General features: G+C 36.3%; 1 long non-coding RNA gene across 1 annotated transcript in view; it reads left to right on the forward strand.

Annotated features, from left to right (window-relative positions):
• The window catches only part of LOC112679656, a 37130-nt gene that overhangs the window by 2034 nt on the left and 7270 nt on the right, over positions 1-27826 (forward strand). The window contains exon 2 of the long non-coding RNA XR_003148234.1: positions 687-852. This is a non-coding gene — a long non-coding RNA (uncharacterized LOC112679656). The remainder of the gene's footprint in view (positions 1-686; positions 853-27826) is intronic.

Below are 27826 nucleotides of genomic sequence, written 5' to 3' on the forward strand. Positions count from 1 at the left end.
TAGAGCCATGAGGTATGACGGTTGAAAGGAGTTTCTCCACACTGCGGGGACTAAAAACCAGGCTTCGTTCAACGATGACTGAAGATGGACCATCAGCAGCATTATGTCTAATTAATATACATCATAAATTAGATATTCTAGATCAAATAGATCATATTATTGATATTTTTGCCGATTTTAAAAATAGACCACTTGAATTTGTATTGTAAAAATTGTTGTATTCTTTTTGTTATAAGATTTTGTAAGATTATAACTTGGCCCCTCTTCCTGAACAAGGCTCTGGAGCCGCCCCCGGTACTATTATTGTTATTACGTTGTTCACAATACGGGGGTATTATAAGAAATATATTTTCACGTGTCGCTCTCGTGGTCCCGGACCGTGATCTCGCACAGGTACGTTGCCGCGTCGGAAAACGAAAACCTCTGTAGAGCGCCGGTATCATACGCGCACTGTAACCGCAGAGCGGTTCATAATTAACCCGCGTGGCTTACGCGCCGTATAAATATAGTACACGTGTGTGTGTGTGTGTGTGTGTGTGTGTGTGTGTGTGAGTGTATTTGTCAGCAGGGTTATTGTCTATAATGAACCCTTTCAGAGCGCTAAAATAAATATATATATATATATAAAAAAACCGTTTCCGGTGTCAGAAAAAAAAAACAAAATGTTAAAAAATAAAAATATGTAGTTTTAGGGGGCGGGAATGCGACGACGGTGACGCTCTGCTTGCGGTGGCAGCAGGGTTACGGCGGAGAGAGGATAATACGTCGACCGCGGTGCAGACGATGTGGAGCGGAGGACACCCGCTGCCATATGGGTTGCTGTCGACAAATATTTGCCGACACTCAAAAAAGGTATTGTAAATTTAAACCCGTTTGTGTTTCACCCGCGCGCGAACATACACGCACGTAAACGCGTGCGTACGGTGTGTATTTATGTTGTACGACGTTATATATAATACGAGTAAACGTTTCCACGCGCGCATACAATAATAATATACGTATTACGCGTACCCGCCACAACCTCAGCCAATAATGATATTTATTTTAATATTATTACTATTATTGTGTACACATAAATGCAGATTATCGGATGCGGGTGAACGTGGTGCGCGCGCGTGAGTATGTAAACAAGTCTGTTGGTTGTGTTCGCCCTTCATCGTGCGGTAACCGCCGCGGCCGCTGTTCTTGTCGTTCGATCGGATCTGCTTTGCCCACGACGACAAAACGAAAATAAATAAATAAACGTAAAAATATACACGTATCAGACGGACAGAAAAAAAAAAAAAAAACAATAGAATATTAAAAAAAAAAATAACCGGTAAACGGAATGCGGTCGGAACGCGATATCCGACCGGAATGAAAATGTAATTTTTCTCGGTCCGTGATAAAAATGAAAATAAAAAAATAAAAGGTAAGGATATTATTAACTCCACGGGTTATTGGTGAAATTAAAGGGCGCGTTAGAGGGACGTGATCGGAATTCGCAGGGTCTGTTTGGCACGTATGCGTCTCACGTCCGAGTATGCAAATTTATACGTGCTACGCGCGCAAATACACACCAGTGCGAGTGCGTTGCTGCCCGCAGCGGCCTTCGAGTACATACGGTTCGCGATAGTGTTGGATGACGACGCTGGCGGGCAGGGGGATCCGGCACCAGGAATTTGCGATTCAAATCGGTTCTGGCGGCGATGGCGATGTCGGTGGTGGTGGTGGCGACGGCGACGACGACGACGACGACGACGTCGGTGGCGGTGGTAGTGGTGGCCGCGTGCGTGTGTATATCGATCCCTTAGAAATCGGCCGATAAAGACTGCAAAGGTCACGCGGGTGTCCCTCTCCTTGTAAAACCACCACCACCACCACCACTATCTCAATGTTTCCACCGCCTCGTGACCGATACACTACCATTCTGTTATAATACCACTCCGCGTGTATGCGTGTGCGTGTGTGTATACGTGTATGTGTGCACCTGGCAAACGGCCAGAGCGCTTCCGTACAATAACCATTGGTTTCCTTTCTTTCCCCGTTCATCTCTCTCTCTCTCTCTATCTGTCTATCTCTTTTATCTCCTTCTCTGTTTCTCTTTCTCACTTTTTCCGTCCCTCAGATGGTCACAGTAGCTTTATTTTACAATCCTATACACACGTACACGTTCCGTTTTACTTGGCCACCACCGCCGCCGTTTGTCATCACGCAGTGATTGCCAAAGTGTACACACACACACGTACACGAGTATAAATACATGTATATACTTACAACCGCAATTATTTTTATTGACCTTTTCGCTTTTCTCTTTCTGCCTGCGCGTCGCATACACGTATTATTTAGGAGTTCCAACTGTCAATTTGTCTTTTCGACCTTCTTTTTTGACGAGGTACACGTCCCCATACGAATTGTACATTCCGTACGTACCATTCGCGTACTACGGATATGTTTCATTTATACCTGATAACGTTGATTCGTTGCGTACCGCACGCATTAAAAATACAGGAATAACAATCGGAGCACAAACGATTTTGGGTATTCCAAGGACTTAATCGATACACACGCGTTCACATCGAACACACTTGGAGATGGAAGTAGAATAAAACCGTCGTGTCGTCGAGTACTGTCTACAGGTTTCAGCAATTGTATACAGTTCTCGGTAGAGTTGTGTGTCAACATCAAGAGTTCTTATTTCTTTTTCCCCTTTCCGTTTTTCACTTATTTTTATTTCAATCCTGTCGATCCGTGTCAAAAGACTGCTTTGCCCGTCCATAAACTTCACACTCCATTACGACGTCTGCACGGTATTGATTAGTGCAGTGTAGTGTTGTTACATTGATATTGTCGGATTTTATTTCGCCTTTGTTCGTGTTGAGAACCCGTATTATTGATACACTCCTCGCACACACTATAGTTAAAAAAATAACACCAGTAAACAGCGGTTATTAAAATAATAACTGTACAAATAACGTATAAAATGTAGCAGAGATACGCACTGTCAGAACAAATATTTTCGACGTTATAAAGACATTCGATAAAACATGCCGAACGTCATAAGTCATTATGCGAAACAATTACGATATGTCTGTAGTGCTAAAATTGGAAAAATCAAAGAAAGGCTCTCGAACTCAAAATCGAAGCATCAACTGAAATCATTCAACTCGTACAAGTTGTACCATACCGTCGTAATTCACTCGGCACAACATTTTAATGGTATTATAATTTCTCTTCGATTTCGGTTTTATAAAATATTTTAAATAAACAATAATTGTATTTATATTATCAAACAAATTAATGATTGAAATAAATATTTCCGTACACTTTTAAGATTAGGTAGTGTTCCAATGTTGGTTATATGTTTAAAAAAATAATATACTAAAGGAGATCCTTACCCAGTTTCAAATTTAGGTACAATATAATTCTCGAGAAAAAAATAATCGAATTCAACTCTATAACCCGTGTACGAGGCAATTGTAATACTTCTAACATACGCATACAGCCACAGTTTCATGAAGTATACTGATTTAACAGCGAAATTCTCCTCAGACATAATTGTTAATATGAAAACATCTCACTAAATGCATTCTATTTGCTAACAATTTAACAAGAGAAAACCGAATTCCTCCACGCTAACCTACCTGCCTCGTACCGCTCGCTGATCTAATTGCTGTGAATTATTATCATCATTATTATTATTACTATTAATGGTTTTTTATTTTTTCATAAAATGATGAACCCGACGTTATAATACATGCAGGTTTGCATTTCGGCGGGAATTAATTACGGTTTAATTATACGTTTCACGGAATGTCTATTAAAATGGAACCGCATGTATACATACGATATAAAATCCGCCCAAACGCGTACATGCATATAGAGCCAACCATCTACACGGTATTACTACACACGTACGCGCGGCAGGTACCTGTTCTGACACGCGACTCCGAAGTAAAAATATTATAAATTATAATAAACACATAAATGCATCGTTGCGTACACACCAAGTAATCGACGGTAGCCGTGTTATAAGCTCCACCAGGTATAAGGTATTATTATTATTATTACACATTATTATATTGTACACACACTGCAATCGCCGCAGCAACAACATCAACACCAGACCCGTAGCATACGGAATTTTATTTGAAGGGGGTAAAAATAAAGTCATTCTTTCGACCCGAAATTAGATACTTTTTCAGTAATGAATGTACATATTTGATTACTGCGGTTTACGTGAACTAAACATAAAATTAAATATTTGAAATCCATCAAATCAAGGGTACGATTTTTTTTATATTCAAATTACAAAGGATCATCTTCGTTTAAGAGCACGGGATAGATCCTGGGATGGGAGGGTCCAATATTCTTGGTAATTACTAAATAAAACGTAATGCAGTGAACGATAATTTGTTCGTTGACATCTCTATGTATCGTTATAGTTCTTAAACAACGGCGGCGGCGACGCGGAAACTTTCCGTTCGATCACGAAATCGTACAGATGTTCGCGACATGCGAAACACGTAACGTCTAGGGAACGCAACGTAACGGTTGTTCCGTCATCGGTCCCGAGTCGAAGAACCACACCCATGCGGTCGGTCCAGTTGGGTTCTAAAATTTAAAATATACAGCATACATCGCGTTCGATTGGCGGCACATATGGGCAAATGCCCGTGAGTAGGGGTAAGGTTTTCAAGGGTTGCATCGCTACGAAAACAACAATTGTTAACGTACAGAAAACGACGGCGGACAATTTGATCTAGTTATACCTACCCTTTGCCTTGTCATCGAATATCTTTCATGAGCTACCGGTTGTTAAGCTGGAGCGGAAACGTACGTTTTCGTTACACCTCGGGATGCGATGGCATGATCCCCTGACACCAAACCCTTCTTTCGTACGTTCGTCGTGGTCTCACTCGTCCGGTCGACTCGGTTACCCGGCGAGAGACATCCACTACGAACGCGATTTCGGTACGCGAGGCCCCGAAAATTCGGGAACCATCGAGGTGCGGTGATTTCGCGCGCGTTGACCGCGATTCCTTTTGCGGTGAACACACGCGTGGTGCCGAGGCGGTGATCACGGAAGTGAATACGGTTTCGAAGCGGTGAGGGTCACGCGCTACGTGGCGTCGGTGGGAGGGGGTCGGGGAAGAGTGTAGCCGGGGAAAACCGTGACCGACAAATTATACGCCGCCGCGTTCATCATTATACGCTGCGGCGGCGGCGGCCACCACGACCATTATCGGTACACACGGTTTTATTATTATCATTACGAGTATTATTATTACCGCAGCGCGTCTCTATAATATACATACCACCCGAGTATAGTAGTTGTGTGCGTGCGTGTACACGTTGTCGGACGACGCCCACGGAATGTGCATTACCCCTTCCCCTTAATTGGGTCTCGATTTATTACATTGTCCCGTCGACGTTGCGGTCGCACCATCTAGTTGCTGCCTCTCTCCGTTTCTCGCCTTCTCTCCCCCCCCCCCAAAAAAAAACATAATATTACAATATTATCATTATTATTATTATTATTATCGTTAATATTACACGACGAGCGTAACAACCGCAAAGTTGCGCTCGTATACAATATATTTTATGTCTCGTACGCGCGAAGACGTGAGTGTTAATATTACTATTTTTTTTTTTGGGAATCATTGGATGCGCTCGTATCCTATTCAATTTCATGTCTATCGGTTCTATTTATCACTGCCGCCGCCGCCGCCACCACTACTATTCCGCTTCATCGGATAAACCGCCGTCGTAGCGTAGTCGTTGTGTACGGGCAGCGGCGGTGGAGAAGATTACGTGCATTCCACTCGTGTCGGCCGTGGTGCGGGAGCGGAGTTATGCGGCGGCGGACGTGGCGGCGTGGAGGAAGGACTGGCGACGACGGCGACGGCGACGGCGACGTGGAACCGATGGCTGACGGTGAAGGGAAGTACGGTGATGACGAGGGGGGCGCGGCGGACGACGGGTCGATATTTCGTGTACACGTACGGCGGCGGCGGCGGATAAGTGGGCTCCACGTGGAGCCGACCCGTAGCAGATGTCCGACAGCCAATCGCTGTCGACTCGGGTTTTTATAAACTTTTTAACGTCCCGCGTAGTCCGCCGCCGCCGGCACCACCGCTTCACCGCTCCGTCCGCGGCCGTCGTTGTGTGCGTGCGCGTGTTTACGTGTACGGTGAGCTCGTCGTGTACGTGAGTCGTGCGCGGGCGCGCGCGTGTGTGCGCGGTGTACCCGTCGCCGCCGCCGCCGCCACACGTCCCACTTCTGGGGACCCCGGCGTTATAATTAAAGTATTCCGGGAACCGCCGACCCGAAATTGTCGACCACCGCCGCCTCGCCGCTCCCTCCCTTCCACCCGTCCAGGACGATACCGACCGACTGTCTTCGCGGGGCCGACACGACGGTGGTATTCATTTTTTTTTTTTTATTTTTTTTTTTTATATCTCTCTCGCTCGCGCACACGCGCGCGCCTTCTCCACATCTAATAAGCGTTTACTACACGAACGCGCGTCGTACACGCGCGCGCACACACTGCACTCGTTACGCTCGTACACACGCGCCGGCAAGCGACGGGCATTAAAGTGTATGTGTGTGCACGCGAATCGCGCGCTAGAAATAACGGCCCTTCCGTCCCGCGGTTGATTTTTCATCGATCCCCCTCCCCTTCACCACCGTCGGAGAGGTGAGCAGGGTCCGACGACGACGGATACTCCGACCGCGTTTAATTGGCACCACCGTCCGTCGAAGGTGACCGGAGGGGGGGAAGGGGATCGTGGCGACGGGAAGAACGTGCCGCCGCGATTTTTGACGGCCGTGGACGTGCTCGCGCGCCGCCGTCGGAGACGCTTTCGGTGTGCGCGTGCGTCCGCGCGTATGGCATTCGAGTCACGACTCCTCGGCGGGACACGAGAAAAAACAACAGTTTTAACGGGCTAATGGCCGGCCTGTCATGTCGGACAAATGCGATCGGGTGTACAAACGTGTACCGTCGTCGCCACCGTCGTCGCAAAAATAAATAATCCGACGGAAGAGTAGGAAAGTGGAAAAAAACTCGCTCCTTCATTACATGTGTGCGTGTGTGTGTGTGTACGTATACATGGGAGTTATTATTGTCCGGTTTAACGACGTGAAAAAAAAAAAAAGGAGAGAAAAAAAAAAAATACCAACGGCTATCCGATTAACGTTCACGCGGCCGCCAATCGTTGACCAAAGAAATTATTGCCGTTTACGGGTAGTGGACAGCGAAACGTAAAAAAATTATTATGTGCGCCGTATAACGCGACACGGCGCGCGAGCTCCACATAAACCACCAGATAAGTCTTGCGATAACCGAAATGATAATAATAATAAAAAAAAAAAAAAAACCGTAAAAACGCGGTAGTCGCCAACCCGAGGTGTGTACGCGCGTCCGACGGACCACGTACGCGAGTTGTGACGATGTCGGACGGCACCCGGTCGACGAAACGATTTTTACACGGCCCCGCGCACACTCGTCGTGCGGTAAAAACAATAATTATATACGAAACGTAATTGTATAATTACACCGTAACGGTGTGAGGTACATTATTATTATTATTACGATTACGATTATTGTTATTGCGGCTAGCAATAATCCGAGACGAATCGGAAAGCAAAAAAAAAAAAAAACCAGATTATATTATTATTATTATTTAATTATCTTTTGTCCGGTGGAATCGAGAGAAAAAACAAGTCTGGAAACTTGACGGTTGTTAAAGGGTAAAAAGCATCGTAAACGAAGAAAAACGAACTGAAAAAAAAAGAAAGAAAAAAAAAACCACTCGTGAAATTATAAATTACGCAGTAAATTGATCACTGTGTATTATGTGTACGATTCTCAACAACGCGCATAATAGTAATAACGACACTTCCAATCGGCACGTCACTTTAACGGAAAACACTGAACAAACAATATTAATAATGTACTTTTTTTTCGTTTTTTTCAACGCTCCGCGGAGTTCACATTCGCTCGTTTTCGTAAATAATTATTAATGCCGGTAAAACTGATATCTCGAAACTGTGGTCGATAATCACAATTTACGCTGCACACAATCGTTTTTTCTGCTTTCGAGACGGGTTTTTGTTGTTTTGCGTTTACGTTAATTATTTTACGCTGCGACAAGTGCGACGCGACGGTATTCTTGACCGCGGCGGTAATTTTTTTATGTACACTTTTTATTCCGATTCTATAAATATTTCAAGAGTTGAATCTTTTAAGACCGTTCGCCCGTCAATGCGATAATAATATTAGTGTTATTATTAATTAATAATTATATTCTTTTATTGACGCACGTTAAATGTGCAATTCTCCCCCCACCCTCCCATCACCACCCTCCGCTCATCGATCCGCTGCGGTAATCCGAGTACAATATTATTACGCTTTATCGTTTTCGGCTCATTACAGAAATAACGATCTAGAAATATTCCAACGTTTATGCGTCTACAAACGACGAATGTACCGTGATGAAAAATAAATTACCATCTCGCGGGTTATGACGGAGAAAATTCATTATCTCGAACCGCGTGGCGAGTAAAACGGTTGCGAATTATTTTTAATTCCATATAACTTTCTTATATCGCGCACGCCGTATCATAACCGAATTGAATAATTAACGACCGTGTTACGAAGTTTTGAAATTCTTTATTCGTCCATTATGTCGCGTGTTATTTCACCGCGAAAAACAAGAAAGTTATGTTTTCCATTTGAACATCCCCACTCGGTCGGAACACCGTTTTGGCCAAGTGGAAGCTGATGCGCCGTGCACTCGCGTGCACACTCAAATATGCTCAAATATATGTATTTAAATGTATGCACGTACATACATACAGTGGCGCACAGAGGTTTTAGAATAAGTGGGGCTTAAATATTTTTTAGTATACCCACCACCCCAATCACATACAAATAACACGTTTGTTCTTTTTGAAAAAAAAACATTTTTGCAATGCATAATTTTTGTAGGTATCATATTAATAGGAAATTCAAATGTAAATGATTAATTTTAAAACTTATTATTATTATTATTATTATTATTATGGTACTATAAATTAATATGCATTTAATGAATTGAAAAAATGTTTGATTATAAATAGGCATTTAGTCGTATTAGGCTAGTATTGTTCACAAAAATATTTATTTATGTAAGTACTTACTTCACTTTCAAATTTATAATATTATAATAATTACAAATTTTATTTCAAATGCATGTAATAAATAATACATAAATAATATAATAGATATAATGTGGGGTAAAAAAAAATTATTATAATCTATAATACTAATGCTTTTAGTAGATGAGGACTTTTAGATGCAAAGGTGTCAATGATATTTTCATAATTTACAATTACATCTTTTTCACGAGTTATTCTCATTAATCCTTGTAATCTCTCTTGTCCCATTGTAGAACGAAGTCGATTCTTCACTATTTTCAGCCTAAGAGAATGCAGCTATCAGAGTGGAGCAAGTGACTGAACACTGAAACCAAAATTATTATTATTATTATAAATTATATATTAATAAATATTTTTAAAACTATACTAAAATGCTTGAATTACGTTTAGAAACTTGGTGGTAGATGGTGGGGGGGGGGGTTAAGGGTGAATTCTCATATCCTCTCTTACCTTACTTATCCAAAAAAAGTGGTTAGCCCCCCCATTTAAAAATCCTGGCTACGCCACTGGGTGGAAGTACACACGACGTACGCGGGATGTCGTACGAAACACGTTGACGTTCTGCCGATCGCAACAATAAACGGTAACGCGACACCGTCTTTTGAAAACAAGTGCGTATTTGATGGGGGGAAGGGTTGAAGGTGGCATTCCCCCCCCCATGGCTCGTATTTTTTTTTGAATACTATATATTGATTTATTTAAGAAACGTAATATATAAATTACTAGTCTATTATTATAACATGAACATGAGCTGTAGGTAATGAAATGTAAATTATTTTTTAAGTTTGTATCGAAGAGTGATTAGTTTAGCCTCTCCCACCCATGGTCTCGACTCATTTACGCCCTTGTTTGAAAACGGATGTGCAGCGGTTCACCGAATTTCTAACGCACGCTGGAAAACTCGTAAACCCTCGCCAGTTGTGCACGTTACGTATCGGTCTTGGCCGCAGGTCGATGCCGAGGTACCGGGACAACAACAAGCAGCGACGAGCCGCAGACGGAACATAATTGCGTTTATAATTCCAGTCGCCGACCGTGTCGCGATCTCCGAAGGAAACGGCCGTTTTATTATGGAGCTTGACGGTGCAAACTAGTTCTCCATCGGACACGGTTTTTGCCCGCGTCTAAAAACGCGCGATTGTCATTTCATTTATACATACAATTATCGTTATTATTATCAATAATATATTTTCCACGTTCTTCGAAAACTCGTTTCCATTCGGTCCGATTAAGGAATAATTGCGCGTGTACGCCGCCGCCGTCGCCGAAGTGTAAACCACCGCAGGCGCGTTTTGTTATGTACCGCGCGCGCCGTGTATAAATGAACACAAGTTAGTACAGTGTGCAGCGATACGTACCGCACGGCAAGTACGCGCACAAGTATACAACGTGTACATAATAGTCGGACGTTGTGTAGCTGTTGCGTCGGGTAAACCGTACGAGCGTTATGTACCGGCGGCGCGCACCGTGTACGCGCGGTTGTATTAATTTGTAGCCGAGAAAAAATAAACCGCACACAATCGTCTGGCGCGCGGTCTACACCGTGCAATTATTCACTCGCTCTGTCTCAGGCTTACCGTTTTCCTTTCTCCTACATCGCCTGTTTTTTTCTCTCTCTCTTTTACGACTGTCGTACGCGTAAACGAATGAATATAAAATGCGTGTGCGTTATGAAAAAAAAACCAATAATGAATAAAAAAAACGGAATAGCCGGCGTTGTTGTAGCGAAAAATGTAAAACGAGATCAAGGCGAAAAACTGGTCCGGAGACTGTCGAAAACTATCATACAGCGTAAAAATGTATTCCCCCTTGAATATGATGTGCTCCACAGCCAAACACACTGCGGCAACAGACTTTTCCATTTACGTGTGCAACACGGACCGCGTTCCGGCGGAATCCGAAAATCTTTATTTCCGTAATTCCTCCTCGAGACCGGATACAAATCAACCGTCACGATTACAACCGTTTCGATACACCTGTACACATTATATTTTACTATGCTGCCCGTGTGTATACATCGCATAAAACATTTTATACGTACTGTTTACGCGTAATTTAGCAAAAATATATATATATATTTTTTTTATAACTAAATAAAATCATCTCTTTCACTAGGTATGCATTTCAATAATTCGACGACTAAACGCTTACACCTGACCGGTATTGGTTTCAGGTTCTACACGCTTCCGAAGAAGCTTAATTCTTCAACATATTAGTTAAAACTACAATCGGACGCGTCAGATCTCGACTTCCACAATGTATATAATCTCCCATCCCAGATGGCAATAGCGAAACCCTCTCCGAAAAAAATAAATATTCAAATAATAAAATCGTATAATATATTGTACATACGGTATACGTATACAACTATATTGAACATTTAAAAATAAATAAATAATTAAAAATAAACATGATTTACATGTCAGAGTGGGGTGTGTGTGTGTGTGTGTGTGTGAAATAAACACCTGGAAGGTTGATGAAAATTCTCATCGGTATCTTTCGTTTGAAGTATAATAATGACCAATGAGTATTAAACTATAATCCCTATAATCAACTCTTTATACGTGTATCAAATAAAATTATGTTCTAAAGCATAAATCATTGTTAAGTCATTACATACCGATGCGCAATCTTATTTTATATAATTACTATAGGTGTATTAGGTATTGAAATGTTTTTATAATTTTTATCCTCTCCGGAAATAAGTTTAGTAATTGATTTTACAAAAGCATTCTTTAAAAACGAATATTTTTAACACGTTTCATTGAAATCACATCATCAAGTCCTAACCAAACATAATTCCTTAATGGATAACGTGTTATTTCGTATACGTATTATCTGCAATGTATCGACGATTATAGTAGTGTCCGCCGATATACCTACTCTTACGTGTAATATAACCGGTTCACAGTCTTGGCAACGAACCAATTACGGTTCGCCTATGTACCCATGACAACATAGTTATATGTTTCCCGATTTACTAGCAGATGAAAATTAAAAATATAGTCGATAAGGATAGTAAATTCGACTATCGGTGTTTTAGAATGTGTACAGTGGTAATTTAATGTAAATGAATCGCGCGGATGTAAGGTGTAGTTCAATTGAATCACTGAAAGTGCGCTTTTGACTTTAGACTTTGGCCGTTGCCTTTCACATACGTGCCCGCGCCGTCCATTAGTTGAAAATATGTTCAAGTTAGCGGCACGTGTGAAATAAATAAATTAAAGGGTGAATGTAGCTTATATTAGGCTTGCAACAGTATGTTTATGATTTATATTTAATCGCTAAAAATATTAATTTGAATTTCATGTAATATAATTATTCACTTTTGGAAAAAATAAATTATTGTACACAATTCATGAATAAAAGGTTGTTAGAGTGTAAAAACGTTCAAAAATGGAATTATTTATCTTTGAAATTTTGTTAAATCTAACCTAATCAATACATAAATTATACGTGCAACAAAAATTTTTATATTCAACTAGCTGAATTACCCGTCGTTGCCGGGTTTAAGTATATAAATGTATGTAACCTGCCAAAATTAAATTTTGTTAAACCTATTGAAATTTAAATTAATTAAGATTTTTGAAATAATATTTTATACATATTAATTTAGTTTTTAAGATAATGATTATTATCATAACCTATTCGATAAGTTATAGCTTACAACTACCTGAACCTCTCTACAGTTTGGTATTCTGTTGAATACCTATAGCATCTCACTTCTCCGAATATTTTACCTTTTGTCAATAAGTTCATGGTCTTTTTGACTTTTAACCGAAACACTCTTGCAATTATATCATGTCGATCATATGATCTTTGAACGGGAAGTAAGAGCTCTTTTATCTCGTCCCAGCGAGGATTACATGTAAAAGTAATAAAAAGGTCAGGACGACCGTTATGTCTAACGTAGGTCATAGCATCTTGTGTTCTTTCGTGCATGTACCTTGGCCCACTAGTAAAAGTTGACGGGAATATAACCATTTGGCCTAACTGATTAGCACGCAATTTGGCTTGGTTGTTTTTGATGTAATTTAGTCTTTCAGTTTCAATTTTGGCGTATTCATCTACCAAATATTGACTGAAAAGAGAACGATAATTAACTAAATAGTTGTCTTCCCCTTCTCTGACCATTATTCTATATGAGTAAAAACTTGATGCAGAGACAGTTTTTTTAAGCGGTAACTAGGTTTTTGGATCGCGTTGTGGTATATTGATTGCATACCCATTATCCCCCCAACAAAACATTAAAGGATACTGCAGTGCGTCGTATGCTCGATGTATCTCACTGATACGGTGAAGTGAGTTACTTCGGTTTTCGAGGATGATGTCTCTTCGATCAAACTGCTGATTTACTAACACTTAAGCAACTTCATTTGCCGTTGGTGCATTATACCTGCCTCTATGTTCTTCTGGTGGTTTTTTATCTGCATGTATTACAACTTTAAATGACTCTGAAAGAGGTATTTTATCGATGGTAAATTGTAATGATCAATTGTAAATTATGCGGTGGTATGCCTAGTAAATCCAATGAGTTTAAAAACTCTGTTGGATAATTTACAACTTCAGTAGTATCGCAAACTGTATCTAGATTTGTATGACACCAAGTTTTCTGGTAACAAATTTTGTATCTTGAGATTCAATTCGTTAACCTCCACATTTTTTGCTACTAAAATTGCTCTTTCTGCCAGCCACTCATGATTTGTGTATTGTCTGTGTACACTGGGACATATCTGGTCAATGAGAGCATCTTGCGAATAAATGATTGTGCAGAAATCGTTCGGTAATTTTATACATCCCGTTTCATCTGTAGTAACTTTCCCATCTCCAATATCTAACAATTGTTTTGAGAATCTTTTGCACGCAGCTTTTTTTGATTGAATCGAAATCGAAGTATCGAAATCGTTCGCTATCTATCTTTATATATATTTCGACCATGAATTGTCGACAAAGCTTATGCATCGTAAAATAACTTAGTCCTGATCGCGTCTAATCATCAACCGATATGCATAATAATTTTTTGAGCTAACATTCTTATTTGTTTTGGCACCTGTTGCGGGATCTTTTTGTTTAATATTTATGCAATACCCGTCATTTACTACCAAAAATAAAATTAATAGTTTTTAAATAGTTTTTAATAGTTTTTTAATAATTTTTTAATAGTTTTATTTAATATAATTCATTTTCAATAGCGCAGTTATCGACCTGGTCAAAAAATATTAAACCGATTTCAACCCTTTAAATTCAAAATTTCGAAAAATCCTTTCTTAGCGCACGTCTACATCATAATAGCTATCTGTATGCCAAATTTCAGCCAGATCCATCCAATGGTTTGAGTTGTGCGTTTATAACAGTCAATCAGCTTACTGTTTTATATATACAGAAAATTATTGATTAAATCTTCACAAACAATTAGTAATAAATAACTGATAGGTTCAAACATAGAACATATTTTTAAATTCAACCCATGTGAGGAATAATATTTCATCTAACAAAAGTTTTGGCTGTGTACCAGCTTATATATTTGTATTTGTACCTACAGTCTATTTAAAGTATACATATGCATATTTAATATAATTAGGTATGTAAATGTATTTTGATTGAAAAATACTTTATTAAAGTAAATGACTGTTTAAAGATGACGTAAAAAAATATTATTTAATTGGATAAATCTGCTAGTCATATCTAAAGAGAGTTCAAAATGATTTAATGTATGTAATGTATATAAAGGATTGTACAAAGCATTGTGTACCTGTTTAGACTATACTTAAGACACTCTTCGAGAAAGGCGATAGGAAAATATTTGATAGGGTTAAGTCTCAAAAAAATAGTAAGCCTCCTCCCGATCACCACCTATAAATTCATAAGATTTATTGGATTTCTATGTGACTATATGTTATGGGTAAATGAGAAATGTTTATCCAATGCTCATTTAAATGTATTACCTATTTTTGTAAAAAAATATTTTGAAGCAATAAATGATATATTTATTTATTTGCCATGTAATAGTAAAATACTATGGTAAAGTAAATCATATAGGTATAACCTATATAATATAATAATATTCATTATTTTATTGATATATATCTACAATCATAATAAATAGTATTAGTATTTCAAACGGTATTGGTGTAGTATATTACAAACGAATTATAATTATATCAAACACAATTTACTACCAACAATTTATAAATTATAAATGTATATTTCTTTTTCTCATATAACAGTTATAGTTTGTATCTACATCAAACATTTTGCCAAAATGTAATATTTTATTGTTTATATTTAATATTGAAATAATTGATAATGAATTTTATGAATAACGGTTATATTTATAAAAAGAAAAAAAATCGTATAAAAATGATTAATGCAATTCTAAATAAACTATGAGTTTATTTATTTTTTAATTTACCTATATTAATGAATCTCAAAGTATATTTGAGTACTCTTGTAAACCTATCATGTTATAGTATAACAAATAGTTTATCATCTTGCATTATTTAATGTGCACTCAACATGGGCTACGTAACAACCCACTCTCTATCGTGTAAAAAATTAACAAGTATCGAACCTTTAAAAATTATTCCGAGTATGTTAATACAATATTTACAAAACTCGTTTAACTATCGATAAATAATATGTCAATATAGATTTTAAAATTATTTATTAACTATTTGAAATATTAAATATTTTATTGTTTTCAATTGATAAAAAATATTGTATTATAGTAATTTAATGTTTTATTTTAACTCATTGTATACTTACCAACCAAATAAGATACGTCACTGAGACAATTTTATATCAGTTATATTTTAACATATATCTGTTAAAATAAATGTTTTTATAAAAATAAAATTTTTTTTAAACATTAGTTCAATATGAAATTATATACGCCCTTGATTAGTTTTTAAAACGACATATTATTCATAAATGTAACACTTATATACTCTCTGTCTATGGGTTTTTATTCGAATAATTTAAAAAAAATTAAAATATATATGGTGTCACGTCATTTAAAACCAATAGTAAAAAATAATGAGATTAGTTGGTACGAGTCTGAGTTCATGTACGATAAATGTAAACAGTAAATATTTGAATACAAGTTGTTCAATTTAGCATAAAAAAGTTTTTTCATCGTTGCTATGTATTGATTTATTAGGTATGTTTACACATTACAGAATATTATAAATTACGATGCATGTACCTCATTGTTTTAATTATTATTTTTTTTTATTACTAAAAAAAACTGAACGTGATCATGCCCCTTTGACATGGATTTGTTGATTGCGATATTTTCAATTATTCCTAATTATTCCTTTTAATTTATGCCATATGAAAAAAAAAATTATTCCTACGTGTTGGAGTGCAGAATAGATTAATATTACAAGGTGCTGTTTAATAATTTTCCATGTACTTGTAGTTTGTATTTGTTTTAATTTAATACCCTTACTGCTGTAAAATGTATTAATTGATTTGTTTATAAATTACGTGTACAAACAACATAAAGTTATATATGTAATATACACTTAATCTTGCGAAAATGAATAGCACACTTTTTTTTTTCAAGTAGCTTGGATAAGCGTAAGTGTAACATAAACATTTTATTCAAAATGTACCGGTAAACAATAATGTTTGTTCTCCATAAACATTTTATACTGTTCCAATTGATAAAAACACGCGTAATATAATGTTGAGCTTTACATTGCAGAAAAATATAGAGTAAATAAATGAAAAAAAAAAAAAATATGGAAATTCGTAATACATTTCAAGCTCTATTTACGATGAACAAACATGCGAAGTTGTGTCGTAAAATAGTTGGAAAGTTTCGATTTGGATATAAAAAGTTAATAAAACCGTTGGAATTTAATCTAAAAATATTTTCGGTTAATTAACCCCATGGTATTTTCACGTTGAACATTGAGTATTATTTGTGCCTATCTTTTATGGCATCGCGTTTATTGTCTCTATCATAATAATTTTCGGTTAATTACACACAATAAATGTGTATATAATGACTATTGTCATAGGCCACAGCAGTAAATAATTTCTGTATATACATATACGTTATTAATAAATAAAATTAAAAATATTAAAAATTATGGCTAATCATAATTCAAATGAAATACTATTGCATTTTGTTATTTCAACACGATGATGTACTTCTATTAAATCGATGCGGACTGATTTGACAATTAAATTTTATCGTTCAATTTGATGTAAATATACACACACACACACACACACTTACTGTTTACTGTGTATTTTGGTATTGTTTTGTAACAAATACATGCATTGTATCGTTAAAATGATCATCGATTTTGAAAAGCATTATTACTTTTATTATAACGTTTATACAAAATAAACACACTCGCACACATGTACGAACAGCCAATTTCTATAAACGTTGCTGCACTTACTACTGTGAACATATTTCTGAGTGGTTTTTATTAATTTTAATTGTTTCGACACATTACGCTTTATCTTATATAGTTCGATTGATACGAGTGTCTTCAATAACTGTTGACTTATTAATAATTTTACACCACGACGATTAAAAATATAATTTTTTTGTTTTAATATATAATATAATGAGGGGTGATCGCGAGATATGTGACAGCACACTGTCAATCAGTCTTACCGCTCAAACATAAAGTATTCTCCTCGAACTCGAATATGTTAAAAAATATTACCTGACTTTAAGTGACACAATTTTTACACGGCAAAAAAGCTCTAAGGGATTCAATGTCTGATAACTGATTAAACTCGTCGGCTTCGATGTTCAACCCAATCAAATATTGCTATACATATTAAATTATACACAGATATTAAAACTTGTACGAGTGCTCTTCCAACATGCAGCGACTAACGTTTGTAGATATACTATTGCGCATTTATAACATCAAAACATTTTATACAATAGTAATAATTCATCAATAAAATTAACGCATATATAAATACAATCTCAGCGTACTCGGTTGGGGCACAATAATAGTTTATACACAATGGGTGTACGTATACGGGTGATATAGGTTCAGAGGTGCAAATAAGTTCAAGCTCTTTTAACTTATAATAAAAAAAAAAAATCCCTCTCATCCATTACACCATCCAAACAAAATATTACCATTGTTGATTTGATATTTGTCTACATTATAAATACATACCATATTATTAAATATATTTATATATTATTAATCAATAAGTAACTAAAATATTAAACTGTTTCTCGTATTGGAGTTAATACAATTATTTAATACCGATAACGTATATATTAAATATTAACGTAATTTAATTAATTAACTGTAAACTAATAAATCATTCTTGTTGTATAGTTGATCTCGTGTATGTTTTTAATCCTTGAAAGGTGGAAAATGATCTTTCACAAGCAATAGAGTTAAATGTCAAAGTCATTGCTAGATTAAATAATTTATGATAAATCAGAAAGTTTTTTTTGTTGAATTTAAGTCATTTTGTACCATTTTTAAATCAATATCAACTTTTAAAATATTTTCAACAGCCACAATTTTTGATTTTAAGGAATTTAAAAGTTATCATTCATAAATTAATTTTCTAAAAAAAACCAACGGTTAAGTTTAGGGAATTCTAGCTGTAATAAATATGCAAATATTCTTTAAAAAATAACCAAAAATATATACTGAAATACGTTTATACTTTTTTTTATTTATTGAAAAATTGAAAAATAGCTTATTTATTATTATTTTTTTAAATTCTTATCATTTTTAATGGTATTTACGTAAAAAAATTATGTTTTGATTGATTTGAGAGTTATTGATCAAACGTAATACTTGATTGTGGGCCTGAAATACAAAGCACAACAATGTGTTTACCTTGAAAATTGCACTGTACTATTAGTAATTTTATTATATTTTCAAACGTAAAACTGTGGTAGTTCTTTGAAAACGAATGTTTATATTTTGAAAAGATTTGTTTTACATTGATTGAAAAAAGTGGCGCATACTTAAAAAATAATAAATCATTATATATATGTTAGATCTTTAGGCAACAAAAAAATAAATTGGTGTCATACAATAAGATACAATATGAGTAGGTATGATATAATATAACCTTTAATAGCACTTGAAAGATACCTACTGCTAAAATATGCTTTAAAAATAAAGAACTGTAAAATATGCAAATGTATGCAAAATAAAATTTGGGATTGGATTTCTTACATCATGAAGAGTACTTCTATCTGATAATCTTTCAAAAAAAAAAAAAAGAAATTAAGTAAATACTAGAAGTTCCTAATCCTACTCACGGTAAATATTATTTTTTAGTAGATTCAAATACTCGATAAAATTGTTCAACACCATTAATCGGTAATACAGCATGAATTCCACGTAGATCAAGTAACCATACAAAAACACTATTAGTAATCTATCTATCTTATAACGGTTTGTCGAAAATAACGTTTGATTAGTCAGTAAATTATTTCTGGCGACGAGGATTTAGATTCATGGTAACGCTAAGCCTATTCACTCTATTCGAGCCCGTGGATGTGTTATTGTACGCTCTCACCGGTAAGTACTTGCTGGTTTTCGTTTATTCCATTCTCGGAACCCCTGCGGGGGATGCACCAACAGCTGTCACTGCACCGCGGCCGGCGTTTGTTTAGCCTTCGCGCGCGTGGTTTACGATAACTCTGCCGTATACCTGCGGCGTGCTCGAATCGTGTACAAATCGGCGAACGTGGGCCGTAGCCGTTAGCAGCCGTGTAATGTACGGGGACCTTTACGCCGAAAGGACCACGTGATCGGAATGATAATCATCACAATAACGCATTCGTACCCTCCGCGGTTTTATCATTCGTTTTGCGCGCACAATACGCTCGCCAAGTATGTACGGTATAATAATGGGGACGGAAAACATATAATAAAAATACCGTCGCGGCGCAGGGGATGCGGGTTTTATCGATTCACCGTAGATCTTGGCTGACACTTGTATGTAGCTATACGCACGTACACACTACATACGTTACGCCGATACCCTCGGAGGCCGCTACGATCCCCAGGTGCACCGCTTGCTGAGATAATATCGCCACCGAAGAAGAGGGTGGCACGCATTTTTTTTAATGACAGCGTCCGCCGCCGCTCCGTGGGGTGTGTTTTATAATGCACGCGCACGTACACGCCACCCTCTCGTCACTCTCCTCCGCGAACGAGCGCACGCAACAGAACGTCTTGACAAACCAATAGACCTGTTAGTTACGCTTAACCGCGCCACGCCGCCCCGCTTGGTGTGCGTGGATTAAGGGTATTTTATGCCGTTGATTTATTCGCCACCGCCGATTCCGCCGTCATCCTTTTGCACGTCGAGAAGCGTGGGCACACACACACACACACGCGCGCGCGCGTCGGCAACGGCGTTTATACCGAGGTTAAAAGGGGTGACGGACGTGGACACGCGGGGGAGAGAGCATCCACGGGGCGGTAGCGGCGGAACAATGGCTTTTTCCATTATCCCTCTCGCGACGATGACGAGGGCTGCGGTGGTGGCGGTATAATGCGCGTCGGCAGCTGTGTGTACGTGTGTACGTTTGCACGTGTGTGCGTGTATAAGTGTACGCGCTCACGCTAGTGTACGCGTCGGGGTTTTATAATATAAATTAATAAAGTTCTGAGCGGGAATTTAAATGCACCGACAGGCGCCGCCCGCCCGCACACCACCATCATCGCCGACACCCCTGCCACCACCACCAACACCACCACCCGCCACCCAAGCCACGGTTTGTCGACAAAACGTTTTTCCATTTATTAATCCTACCCCGTCCAGTACCGCCTGCAACTCCTGTCCTCCACGTCGCAGCACGTCGCCGCCGTACGGTGTGTGTGTGCTTCGTGAAAATTAGAAAGGCCGATTTAAAATGTAAATGTGGGGTCCGCGTGTTTTTGATTGGGTTTTATTGAAAGTTTTTTTTCCCCACTCCTTTTTTCCGCCCGGAAAAACACGGCGGCTCTTCGAACGGGTCAATATTTAACTTTTTGTACTCGGCGGTAATTGCTGCTCCTGCTTCTGCTTCCACCACCGGCTACGTGCCACGCAGGGTGCAGTGTGCGCCCTCACGACTCGGAGGGGTGCCATGATTGCTCGTTTAGCACGCCACCGGCGCCACCCGGTTTTTCGGTCGATTATGATTACGAAAACACACTCACACATTTATGATAAATAATGAACAATTTTGAACGTGCATTGACGCGTCGTCGTACACGTTGGCACGTATTAGATACGAAACCGAGCGGTACGATGTCGAATATTCATTCTACTGCACGTGCGAAAACGAAAAAAATATTAAAACGGAGGCGGCTCATATCACTTTGCACGTTTCGTCTACCACTCCTCTGAATTATCCGTACCCGTCGGAAACGTTTCGCTCTGCAGGGCTATAACACGCGTCGCAGCCCTGCGAAGCCCGAACGTGTATGCGTAGATGTAGATATACAATATTTTATTGTATATTCGATCTATACGCCTACGTACAGGTGTACGATGTTTTATTTTGTACACTATGTATGCACGTAAAGCGCAGGAAGTTTGTTCCTGCGAGAAAATCCCGTGAGCGGGTTTCGTCATACCGCGAGCACATACACGCCGTTCGTACGTATTTATTCGTACACGTTATGTTATACGGCAAAACGTGTTTAAATTGCTCGTGTTGGCGAAAAAAGCGCCCGGACATTTGACAGAACGAGATGATTGTGTGTGCCGTGGGAGAGTCGATGAGAATATTAAGCTCATAATGTAAACGATAACGCGTCGTAACGATGAATATCCGCGCCTTTATACGCATGTCCAAAAAACGGTACACGCCGAAGGGAAGCACAATGAAGATATCGTAATGATGATGTTTTTTTTTTTTTTAAATTTCAATTCCGATTTGAAAAAATGTCGTACTAACAGAACGAATATGAAAATATGAAAAAAATCACTATATTCTACGGTACTATGAAAGTTTTTTTTATGAAAAGGTATTCGACTTGGAATCACTAAGCTTCTACTGCTGTCCGTCAGCAGTTGGTAAATGGATTTCGATTTAAATGTATACGTTTTGTCGAATTCATTTATGACGCCCGTGCTGTACACACGTGTTTACGTGTTGTACAGTTTATACAATTTAATATACATATGCGTATACATTATACGTTTAAAAATATACGTAAATTGTTTTCACAAAAATATCGTTGGCTTGCGAAATTATGGTACGTTTTATCGGTGTTATACGCACGGTTATATCATATGATAATTGTATATATTGTACGTATTTTAAAGTCGTACATTAACGACCGTATAGAACAGGGGTGGTGAACCTTTTTTGGTTCAAGTGCCAAATTAAGGGTTTGAAAATCGTTCGGGTGTCCAAAGAAAATCATATCTTTTCTAAGAATAAAAATAAAATTACAGATTTATTACATTATTTTTGTTAAATTTTATTGTTAATATATATTATTATTTTTGTGTACAATTTTTAATAATTTAATTTTTTATGCGTGCCATTAAAATTTGGTCACCGTGCCATAGGTTCGCCACCCCTGGTATAGACGTTTTAATGTACGGTATTAATATTATCATATACGTTGTCGATGAAATAATAATTATTGTAATCGCCGTCGCGTATGTTTGTAAAACAATCGCATATAATAGTTTACAACGTTATTATTATTATTAATCAGATATGTGTGTACGCACGTGGTTCTTATCCAGAATTTTCATCGAGTTGGTCCGAACGAAAAAAAAACTCCCTCCTGCTCCTTCCGTACCTCCGTTAAATACAAGCTCGTTATAATTACGTGCATGCAATTAGATCCGCATCGCCGATAACAACCCCGACGATTTCGTAAAATACATATTACGCACCGACAGAAACAGGTAAAATACGTTATTAACGTATGTTGCAGACGTGCATTATATTACATTACGTTCTAAATAAAAAAATAAAATAATAATGGTGAGCGCGCGCAGTACCTAATCTACCTCTCGGTAAGTCAAACTTACGTATTAATAATAACAATAATAATAATAATAATAATGCCTGCGCGTTCAATGAATCAATTCTGATTATTTCTGCGTGTACATAAACACTCAAAGTCCTATATCCTACGGGGATATGCGCGTCCGACGACAGCGAGTTATCGTTTTGAAACACACTTCTTCGAATTGCAGTACACAGCATGTTCTCGAGTGTCTGCTATACTCTCTACGGTAACTAAAAATTATAAAATATAATACCGTGTATTGGATTAAAACATTCGAGTTCGAGTACGTACTAGCAAATGATAAATTAAACATAAACCGTGCCGTAGTCGCACGAAATATTATACGTTTTCGCCGACATTTACGTAGTTATACAGTTTTTATCAGTTCACTCGGCTTGTCAGTACATACTTCACGCGGTCGCCCGCACTTGTTGCAGTGATATCACATTGCGTTATCGTCGAAAACCCAAGTCAAACACAGAACATCTTAATCACCGCATAATTGTTGTATTTATTGAACCTCTCACAGCATGCGTGTTTATTAAATATTTCTTCAGATCTCCCTTCAACCGTTTATACTCGCCATCCGTATCCAAAGTACGTGATTAATGATTCCGATAATGTTGTACTCGTAATTTATATTCATATTATTTTTTTCGTTCGCCTCTATGGTATTTACGATTTTATTTAATACATGTGATTGTATATTGCACACCCCCGTCATGGTGAAAAAAGTGGAATGACTAATTTTTTATTTTCTACAAACCGTCCAAGCACATGATTTATCGTTGTTAAAATCAAATATCAATGATCCCGATCCTTTTTACCGCTTGTGTATACTGAATACAATTGTGTGTGATCTTGAACCACGTCAGATTTTATCGCACAAAGGACGGATGGAAAACAATGATATAGGTACATCGGTAGACTTTTGCGTGGAACAAAACAAAATTATGCTTTACATGCATAACGCGTATGCACATATAAATGTACAACGTGTGTCGACAATATTTTTTTTAAAAAAAAAAAAAAGGGAAGAAATGTCAGGTTATGAAATATTTGACTACACGGTGGCAGTGTGAACACCTCGTTCGATTTTTCGACAGGGGAAAATTACGCACTTGTTCATAAATCATGGATTTCTTCGGGTCTAAACAATTGTTAAATAATGGACGCTATATATGTATAGGTGCTGCTCCTTTTACCATCGCACTGGACCCTTTTAACGCACGTACAAATATTTAGACACACGTTAAACAACATCGAGCGTTTGTTTATACACACTGCTCAACCCTTTTTAAAATTATGGTAGGCAGTAGGTGTTCTCCACGGGTGAAAAACCACGAAAAAAAAAATTATGTAAACGTGAGTGGTTCAGCAGAAGCGTAAGCATGATTTAAAGCCACCGCAATTATATTTGCAAAGCAACATTGAGAATTAAAATTATATAAATTGTATTATAAAGATGAGGGTCGAAAAGTTTTGTGTTGAAGAAAAAGAAAGAATCAAGATTAATTCATGAAATAAACCCATAGCGGCACAGCGTGTGATTGTAAAAGGCATGTTCATTTGTTTCCGTGCGTCAAAAGATTAAATGACATTTTTTCATGCGCCAAGTTTGCTGAAAGGTCCAAACATTTGTCGTACCAGAATGCTATTTATCGGTATGAAATGTATCCCATTAGGTATGAATTAAAAATAGCTTTTTTACAACAATTTATCAATACATATATATAAAATAATTTGATGTTTATATGTACATACGTATAAACTGCCTCGAATGATATCAGTGGCGTAATTGAGAATGTTTCATGGGGGGATCAAAATAAATTTGTATAGCAAATTTGTGGGGGCAATGCTTGTGAAATCCAGTATCACAATTTAGTCTGATATTTTTTAATACAATGATAATATCTTCACCAAAACTTACTGCTTAAATCATTATTGACATACTCTTAAATCATTTTTTTCTTTTTGTAGCAACTTACACAATGGTAATCCAAAAGAAAAAACCAATTGGAAAAATATTTTATTATAAAATAAAATAAATTATATTTATTAATTATTATTTACTTGTATAACTTGTAAGGATACAAAAAATTCTGAACCAATAGTTTTTAATAGTATATTAGCTTACGTTGCAGTGTAATCATTCTAATTAGGAATATATTCTGTACCTATGATTCAACTACGAATGCAAATAGTTCAATTAAATCTGTTACCGTATCATAATGCTGCACCCATCGTGTAGAACACAAACTTTTTAAAATTTTAACCTTAGGATCCTCATTACTATTTTCAATGTTGGTTAAAAGAACATTTTGACAATTTGGTGTATTAAAGAAAACATAGACGTTTACGGATAAATATTTATAACCGGGTTTTTTTTTTTTTAGTTTCGTAATAATTTATAAGTTTGTATTTGAGCTATTTTTTAGGTTTAAGACACTATATAAATACAGCTCATGGGAGATCTATCCCCCATATCCCCCCTCGTAATTACGCCCCTGAATGATATTAAATGTTTAACTTGACACTTGTACTTGGTAGCTTAAATAATTTTATGTACATATATTTTTAAATGTCTTTTTCAATTAAAGACGATGTTAACTTATAACAACCGGGATAATGAAATTCATTTTTAAGTTATAAGTGTACAGTAATCAAAACATGTTCAATAATGTATACTTTTTACGACGAATATAAATGTTATTATTTCTTTATAATTATGAATCAACAAAAATTACGAATATAAATACAAAAAGTTTATCTCTTTTAATTTTAATTTTTAACTGAGTTATAAGTTTTGTTGAACTTTAATCTATTACATTTTCATAACTAGTTTAACAAATGAAACATTGTAAAAAATCGACGAACAAACACAGACAATTTTTCCATTCAAATTTGATTATTTTAGTCAGTTTACTCTAATATTATGGGTAATAACACAAAATTGGTTTTACTGAACTCAGATTTGCTTTGTTGTACATTTGTAAGATGAAACCAACGAATGTACATCATTCAAGTGCTCTCAATAAAATATACTATTCTTGCAATTAAAAATGATCTTTTTAGACACGATTATTGATAATGTATATAATCTGCGATGTGGTTCTTTTTCATACCTACACATTCAATAGAAAATGCTAAGAAGTATGTCGTTCAGACATTATATAAAGTGAGAATTATATTTGAATTTATTTACGCTAGCGAAGGAATTATTTGAAATCACAGTTGAAAATAAGCCAATATTATGTTTATAAATTTATGTTTATAGTGAAATATTGAACATATGTGGTATATTTTGTTTTACACTCAATGTTTGTATTCACACAGTAATATGAACTGTTATTAATAGATAAAATCACTAATGCCATTATGATACTAATGATAGATGTTAAATGCGTGACTGATAATTATTGATTGATTTATTTTTATGTAAATTGACAGATAGTAAATACGTAAAGAATTTTTAAGTTATTTGAATTTATAATTTTTTTTTTACGAAATTGGTTAGTAGCATATTTAATTATATAAAAACACGATAAATGCTATTAAAAATAACATTAATAATATGGACGTAATCACTTAAAAAATTACATGGAATTGATGAACTCAATTAATGTGCTTCTTATTTTAATTTTATGAAGTTTATCAATGTTTTGTTTAAAAGTTCATCAAACCGTAATACGAGTAGTTACACTGAAAAATTTTCAAACTTGATAATACTCAATAATTTATTAGTAGGTTTAAGTGATTTGACGACAGTATTATGTTGCGAACATCAATATGTGATTTGGGAAATTTTACTAATTTTTACAAATACCTATTTTTGACGTAAAAAGGAAAATTAAATAGGGCTGATCACGGATTAAAATTTATAATTTAATAATGTGATATTAATCGGGTTTTAACTATAAAAACCCAAGGACCAAGTGAATAGGTTTTATAGGACTATCACAATATTATACTCGTATATACAGCTACAGCGAAATTACCAATAGTATACGTATCAGTGACGGTCAAACGATTTTGTCATAGGAGGGATGTAGCTGATTTTGTAACAAACACTATATATAAAAATCTTTATTTTTAAACATGAAAATTATATTATATTAATGATATTATTAATTATTATTAATGATATTTATATTATTCAATCTATTTTTCTGTTTTTTTATGCCGATTTGTCTAGAACTTCGTTTGCAGTTATATTGACAACCCCACAATGAACAGCCATAGTGGCTAAACTATTGAGACGACTCTAAAATAATATAATTACACAATTCATATAATAATGTAATATATTATGTTAAGCATTAAGTACTAAATTTAAATTTCATACATTCTTATAATTTAACTATAAAATAAATGAAAAAATCTAAAAAGTTTGTTTCGATTAATATTTTAGTGTTTTTATGTTTGAATTGTTAATTTTATTCCAGTCTGGAGACTATATAATAACTAATAAGTACAGTATATTAATTTTTTTAAATAAAAAATAGATGAATACCTATATTATATTATGTATAATATGGATGAAATATATATATGATGTATCCCCTCACCCCCCTCCCGTTTGACCGCCGTTTCGATAGCATAAAATCATAAAACGAAACAAACATAATTATATTTTATCCTGATCATATCGGAA

Source organism: Sipha flava, unplaced genomic scaffold (assembly GCF_003268045.1).
Source record: "Sipha flava isolate LNK unplaced genomic scaffold, YSA_version1 165_pilon_pilon, whole genome shotgun sequence".
NCBI lineage: Eukaryota > Metazoa > Arthropoda > Insecta > Hemiptera > Aphididae > Sipha > Sipha flava.